Here is an 8,119-nt window from a genome sequence, read left to right on the forward strand (position 1 = left end):
GGGCTATGTAAAACACTTGGAGACATGTACAGTATCCTGTCCGTACCCCTTCAAACACTGATTCTCTGCTCTCAAAACTAATATCTTGGAGATAGCTCATGATTTTTAGAATCTGCTTTTCTATAGATATCCCTAATTAGAAGGGAAATTTCAGGTCCTGAATCTTAAATCTCATTGAACTTGTACTTTTTGTTTATCTGCTCCCCTGGTTTCCTCTCCTATTACGGCCTCCTGCAGTCTCAGGGTATATAAATCACTATGATTCATCCAAATAACGAAAAGGACCAATCAGAGGTTAACGTGCCTTTCTCTTATGGTACCTTGATCTTTGCAAAGTTATCTGGCGGAAACTCATCATTGTCTTTTTCTAAGATGTAAACAGTGAAGTTGCAACAAGTTTGTATTGTTAGTTGTGACTTTCTTCATTTGACATTCAAGAATATGGGATAGACACATCAAGTGCACTGATTTTTGTCTTGGGATGGGTCCTTGTACAGACATCAGTGTTTACATGTTTGGTAATATGTACATAAGATGCTGGATCTTCTCCACTTGCCTATGATATGTGTCAATATATATGATGCACAAACTACACAGGATGTTTAAAATATGTGGGGATCACGACTTGTGACTTGGGGTTAGGATGTCTTAAAGTGAACTGTAGTTCTTTTAAAATGTTTTTCCACATAGACTACACTTCATAGACTTAAAACGTCGAGTGCATTGAAAATATCATGACTTCTGTCACTTGCCTGCTTCCATTTTAAATTCAGGACCCAATGTTTCTTTGGCATATGTGGCTATTGTGTGCATGCATGCACAAAAATTTTTTCGGTATAGTTTATAGCCTCAACTATTTTGATACAGTGCAGACTCTTGAACTTGCACGTAAGCAGTTAAGCAAAGGGAGTAGAGGTTTTTCAAATGTTCTGTAGTTCATGTGTTTAACTTGAGGGCTAAATGATTAAAACTGTCCATGCAGTTTGCAAATTAAACAATGGAAAGTTGCAGATTGAATGCAGAAACCAGCTGATTTGTATATGCAGCTCAGTGTCTAGAAAGTTATCCTGTAAACAGCTGTTCTTCTCTGAAAAGTGACTTCAAAAATAAAAAGGCTTTGTGGGGTTGGTTGTTTCTCAGTGACTTCCAATGTGCTGAATTTGAATACAAAAATTACTTTCCTAACTGCCCTGCAAATTTAATATGATCTGAAGTTCAAGCTGGGTTACTTCTCGAGTATCACCAATCCCACTGCCTTCAGTGAGCTTGTAAATGAGTCACTGATTGGAACTTTAGCACAATATTCCTCTGGCTCAGTAGAATTTGATTCAGTCACTTCCTCTTTTCTGTTAGCCCTACAAAGCCAACACAACTGTGTCAATGTACGGTCATTAGTCTCTGGATATAATGTGCACATACCTAAAACGGAGTAACCTAGAGATCTTACTTAGTGTAGTATTTAGCCCTACTTACCTTCATTAGATCCTACTGAGCAGACCTAATCTGATTTGTTTTCTGGTTTGTAATCTTTAATGGTTTAACTCTTTTTTTTTTTTTTTTTTTTTTCTCCATTCTTTCCAGTTCACCTTTAAGAATAAATTCCAAGTTTTTGTCTGGTCTGAAAAAATTCAAATAGTTTGTACTGAAAGTTGTACAAAAATACTGGTGGCCCTTGGGTAGAAAGACCACTCTGTGCTCCGTCGTAAACCTGTTGCTACCTACCTGCATGTGAAATGACAATTCTTGCTTTTTGGTAACCTCTACAGAAGCTGAAATTCCAACATCCAGATTTCATAACACAGTGGTCAGTAAGGTGGGAAGTGATGGCCCACTGCCTGCAATCAGAACAGCAGGGGAACAGCTAACAATATTGTCATTCCACTTCAGAGTTAACACCCCATTGGAGTACTGGGGGGCTACATAACACTTCCAGGCTGATTGCTGGTTCCTTCTGGTTACAGCACAGGGCTTTCTTCACAACTGTAATGGCTAGAATTACTTGATTTATTAAAGGCAGTTTCCTGCAGTAATTAATGGGGGGGAGACAGTGCTGCTGGACTGTATGGTTAAGTGGCAGACACGTATTGCACCATTTGTCCAAGGGGAATTCCACGGGCCTGTTACTTTAGAAGACAAGTAGCTATTTTAATACACTTGAACAATGGAGGCCTAGGGGTTCGGCTGCAGATCTTCATCATCCCTTATCTGACAGTCGATTACACCTGGAGCTTGCCTGTGGAAACGGCTGGTCTTCTATCTTCAGAGATGCCATGTGAAGATAGTGCAGGGAAGCACCTGTTTCTTCTTTGATTGTCATCAGCCTGCAACCCACCCCTTCGTCCCCAGGCTCCTACTGCACTCAAACTTTCCAGGATTTTTCCTGACTTAGGAAACAGCTTCATTTCTGGGGTGCTCAGGGGCAGCACTCTTTCCACTGCTGGCGGGCCATAGTGAAGAGGGCCCTTGTTTGTGGCTTCCCCCATTTGGCTCTACCTATTGATCCCGCATTACCTGTGGGTACAGGGGGTGTAGAATTCCAGTTGAGTCTTGCTGCTTCCCCAGGATTCACAGAACGCAGCAGGCACTGATCCCCTTGCTCCATTTTCCTGCTCACAAAACAGCCTGCACTAGGCTCTGTCCCTCTTGTTCTTCCACAAGCTTTGTCTCCATCATTCAGCCTTTTGTCCCAGTCGCTCTTCTGTGGACTCCAGTGTGTTCCATTGTGGCTTGCTAACTTGGGCAAATCCCCGGGGCATGTGCTTACGTCTTGCTGAAGCTGATGAGACTTAAGCACCTACTTCAAGCCCTTATGTACTTTGCTGGATCAGAACTTCTACAGTTTTGATTCCCTCCTTTCTCTTCCTCTCCCTTCCCCTTCCCCAGCCCTGGATATTTCCCTAAATTGGTCTCCTCTGATCTGGAGGGCTGTGCTCCCCACTCATTCCTGCTCTGTAAACCAATTAATTCCTGCACTGCTGGCTATCTAAACCTGGTTGTTTTTACTTTCCACCTTCTTGTTCTGGGGATCACTGCACATGTACAATCTCCACTGATTCCCATCCTCAGCTCTCCTGACATGCTTTTGGGACCTACCCTGTGAGGCATTGAGGTTACACTTTTCCATTGTGTGCAGAAGAAAACAAGCCGGGGGAGAGGGAGGAGACAGGCTTTGTATACAGAGAACTGGAAAGGTACCTCTAGTTCAAGTAGATGAGGGAGCAGTTTAAATTCATCTTAATGGAATTAGAACAGAGTTCCTGACTTTTGTTTAAATCACTTCCACTGGAGGTTCATGGCTCAGATTCCAAATTCACTGAATGTTGCAATGTACATCAAGGTTATTTTTGATCAATGCAAAATGTGCCTCTTGGATTTCCTTAGGTATAATGTAAAGGTCAGCCTGTTTCACTTTGTGTCTTCAAAGCAAGGAGTTTAGCTGAAGACTGATTTTAATATGCGATTCCTGCTATTCAATGCTAACATCCATAGAGCAATCCTCGCTGGTCTTTCTTGAGCAGCATGCAATGTTCCCTCGCTGTTTGAATGCAAAAAAGGGGCTATCAATAACAAATGGAATCTGCTGGGCTTTCCTTGTGTTAAGGAGATGGTTTAAGTTAAGGTTCCATGTGTTTTTATTAATTTTAAATCCACTGCAGTTACTCTACAGATCCAGCACCGCTTTCTTTCTCTACTCTAATGTGGGATCGCAAAAATATGAATCCAGCAACATGTGATCCCAGCTGGCTTGCTTGCATATATATTTTTTTTTTTTTGTAGGATGAGGTGTTTTCTTGTGTGGAAGAATTCAAACTGGCTGCAAAGATTTGGTGACTGTCCCATGTCAGCTTCCTAAATGCAGTTGAGTGTTTTAGACTTCTCTTCAGAATAGAAGAGGAGAGCCGGTGAAGATGGGCTGTTAACTGTGACTGCTTTAGGTCATGAGTGTGTTGCCTGATCATATGGACAGCATAATGAAGTTTGGTTTGCAAGTTGACTTTCTTGTATCGATCAAGGAACAAAACTCTTAATTCCTGGTTTGGGGAGATTTGTTAGCAGATTTATTTCCAAATCAAATAGAGATGTTAATTTTCAATCTCGCATTAACCGGGTTACTGTGTCCACATGCTAGAAAGATCTTGCTCTTGGAAAAAGCATGTTAGTGTATGTGGCAATGACCAATGCACTTTTTAATACATAGATCTGTATGTTCTCATCTGAGTGTTAACCATTCTGTAGTCTGACAAATGGATCTTTTACTACTGCCCTGTTATATAGAATAATTGTAACTAACTGCAGTTTGTTTTTTCCACTACTTGAAGTTGTGTGATCTGAAATTGGTGAACAAAAGTATTTGTGCATCTTAATATGGATATCTCCTAAATAAAACGTATTTGTATAGTGTTGGTTAGTGGTGTCCTTTACTATTTAACCCTATTATTGTATATAAACCCAGGGGCAACCATGCTTAGCTGTATTAACAACCAGCTAGGAGCCAGAAGTAGTGCTTAACTGCTGTATATAGCCTAGTATAAATGCCTAATAGCTGTTAGTGCCATACTGGGAATCTAACTTCAGACCTACTATCTTGGTCATGCTCCTTTTAAACAGTCAGGAGGACTCATAGATTCATAGACTCTAGGACTGGAAGGGACCTCGAGAGGTCATCGAGTCCAGTCCCCTGCCCTCACGGCAGGACCAAATACTGTCTAGACCATCCCTGATAGACATTTATCTGACCTACTCTTAAATATCTCCAGAGATGGAAATTCCACAACCTCCCTTTAATCATTCTTGTTGCTCTTCTCTGGACCCTCTCCAATTTCTCCACATCTTTCTTGAAATGCGGTGCCCAGAACTGGACACAATACTCCAGTTGAGGCCTAACCAGCGCAGAGTAGAGCGGAAGAATGACTTCTCGTGTCTTGTTTACAACACACCTGTTAATGCATCCCAGAATCACGTTTGCTTTTTTTGCAACAGTATCACACTGTTGACTCATATTTAGCTTGTGGTCCACTATGACCCCTAGATCTCTTTCTGCCATACTCCTTCCTAGACAGTCTCTTCCCATTCTGTATGTGTGAAACTGATTGTTCCTTCCTAAGTGGAGCACTTTGCATTTGTCTTTATTGAACTTCATCCGGTTTACCTCAGACCATTTCTCCAATTTGTCCAGATCATTTTGAATTTTGACCCTGTCCTCCAAAGCAGTTGCAATCCCTCCAGTTTGGTATCGTCGCAAACTTAATAAGCGTACTTTCTATGCCAACATCTAAGTCGTTGATGAAGATATTGAACAGAGCCGGTCCCAAAACAGACCCCTGCGGAACCCCACTTGTTATACCTTTCCAGCAGGATTGGGAGCCATTAATAACTACTCTCTGAGTACGGTTATCCAGCCAGTTATGCACCCACCTTATAGTAGCCCCATCTAAATTGTATTTGCCTAGTTTATCGATAAGGATATCATGCGAGACCGTATCAAATGCCTTACTAAAGTCTAGGTATACCACATCCACCGCTTCTCCCTTATCCACAAGGCTCGTTATCCTATCAAAGAAAGCTATCAGATTGGTTTGACATGATTTGTTCTTTACAAATCCATGCTGGCTATTCCCTATCACCTTACCACCTTCCAAGTGTTTGCAGATGATTTCTTTAATTACTTGCTCCATTATCTTCCCTGGCACAGAAGTTAAACTAACTGGTCTGTAGTTTCCTGGGTTGTTTTTATTTCCCTTTTTATAGATGGGCACTATATTTGCCCTTTTCCAGTCTTCTGGAATCTCTCCCGTCTCCCATGACTTTCCAAAGATAATAGCTAGAGGCTCAGATACCTCCTCTATTAACTCCTTGAGTATTCTAGGATGCATTTCATCAGGCCCTGGTGACTTGCAGGCATCTAACTTTTCTAAGTGATTTTTAACTTGCTCTTTTTTATTTTATCTTCTAAACCTACCCCCTTCCCATAAGCATTCACTATGTTAGACATTCCTTCAGACTTCTCAGTGAAGACCGAAACAAAGAAGTCATTAAGCATCTCTGCCATTTCCAAGTTTCCTGTTACTGTTTCTCCCTCCTCACTGAGCAGTGGCCTACCCTGTCCTTGGTCTTCCTCTTGCTTCTAATGTATTGATAAAAAGTCTTCTTTTCCCTTTATTCCCATAGCTAGTTTGAGCTCATTTTGTGCCTTTGCCTTTCTAATCTTGCCCCTGCATTCCTGTGTTGTTTGCCTATTCATCCTTTGTAATCTGACCTAGTTTCCATTTTTTATATGACTCCTTTTTATTTTGTAGGTCATGCAAGATCTCGTGGTTAAGCCAAGGTGGTCTTTTGCCACATTTTCTATCTTTCCTACCCATCGGAATAGCTTGCTTTTGGGCCCTTAATAGTGTCCCTTTGAAAAACTGCCAACTCTCCTCAGTTGTTTTTCCCCTCAGTCTTGATTCCCATGGGACCTTACCTATCAGCTCTCTGAGCTTACCAAAATCCGCCTTCCTGAAATCCATTGTCTCTATTTTGCTGTACTCCCTTCTACCCTTCCTTAGAATTGCAAACTCTATGATTTCATGATCACTTTCACCCAAGCTTCCTTCTACTTTCAAATTCTCAACGAGTTCCTCCCTATTTGTTAAAATCAAGTCTAGAACAGCTTCCCCCCTAGTAGCTTTTTCAACCTTCTGAAAAAAAAAGTTGTCTGCAATGCAGTCCAGGAACTTATTGGATAGTCTGTGCCCCGTGGGTGTTATTTTCCCAACATATATCTGGATAGTTGAAGTCCCCCATCACCACCAAATCTTGGGCTTTGGATGATTTTGTTAGTTGTTTAAAAAAAGCCTCATCCACCTCTTCCACCTGGTTAGGTGGCCTGTAGTAGACTCCTAGCATGACATCACCCTTGTTTTTTTACCCCTTTTATCCTAACCCAGAGACTCTCAACACTTCCGTCTCCTATGTCCATCTCCACCTCAGTCCAAGTGTGTACATTTTTAATATATAAGGCAACACCTCCTCCCTTTTTCCCCTGTCTATCCTTCCTGAGCAAACTATACCCATCCACACCAACATTCCAATCATGTGTATTATCCCACCAAGTTTCAGTGATGCCAACAATGTCATAGTTGTATTTATTTATTAGCACTTCCAGTTCTTCCTGCTTATTACCCATACTTCTCGCATTTGTATATAGGCATCTAAGATACTGGTTTGATCTTGCCTCCCAGTTTTGCCCTGACCCTCCTTTCTCTCTGCCATTATAGCCCACGCTCCCTCTTGTTTCCGACCCATCTCCCAGGTCTTCATGTTCCCCACTTACCTGTGGGCTTTGCTCACCTGTCCCCGTCGAACCTAGTTTAAAGCCCTCCTCACTAGGTTAGCCAGTCTGTGTGCAAATAGGGTCTTTCCCTCCTCGAAAGGTGAACGCCATCTCTGCCTAGCAGTCATTCCTCGAATACCATCCCGTGGTCGAGGAAGCCAAAGCCCTCCTGGCAACACCATCTTCGCAGCCAGGCATTCGCCTCCATGATGCATGTCTCTGCCCGGGCCCCTACCTTTGACAGGAAGAATCGAAGAGAATACCATCTGCGCTCCAAACTCCTTCACCCGTACTCCCAGAGCCCTGTAGTCACTCTTGATCCGCTCAGCATCACACCTCGCAGTATCATTCATGCCCACATGGATGAGTAGCATAGGGTAGTAGGCAAAAGGCCGGATAATCCTCGACAACATCTCTGTAACATTTTGGATATGAGCCCCCGGCAGGCAGCATATCTCCCGAGATGAAATGTCAGGGCAACAGATGGGCGCCTCCGTTCCCCTCAGCAGAGAGTCTCCGACCACCACTACCCTACGTTTCCTATTTTCAGTGGTGGCAGCAGACCTCCCCCCCTTAGGGGTATGAGTCTTCTCCTCCTTTACTGTAGGGGGTGATTCCTTCTCTCTTCTATCAAGAAGAGCGTAACGGTTGCCTATTACCACGGCGGGAGGGTTTGCAGCAGGGGTGGAGCACTACCCGCTGCCAGAAGCAACCAGCTGCCAGTGTCCACCCTGAGCCATCTCCTCCTCCACCAGTGGTGTGTCAGCAGTCCTGTGACCTAGGACAGCTACCTCAGCTGTCTCC

Source organism: Chelonoidis abingdonii, chromosome 6 (genome assembly GCF_003597395.2).
Source record: "Chelonoidis abingdonii isolate Lonesome George chromosome 6, CheloAbing_2.0, whole genome shotgun sequence".
NCBI lineage: Eukaryota > Metazoa > Chordata > Testudines > Testudinidae > Chelonoidis > Chelonoidis abingdonii.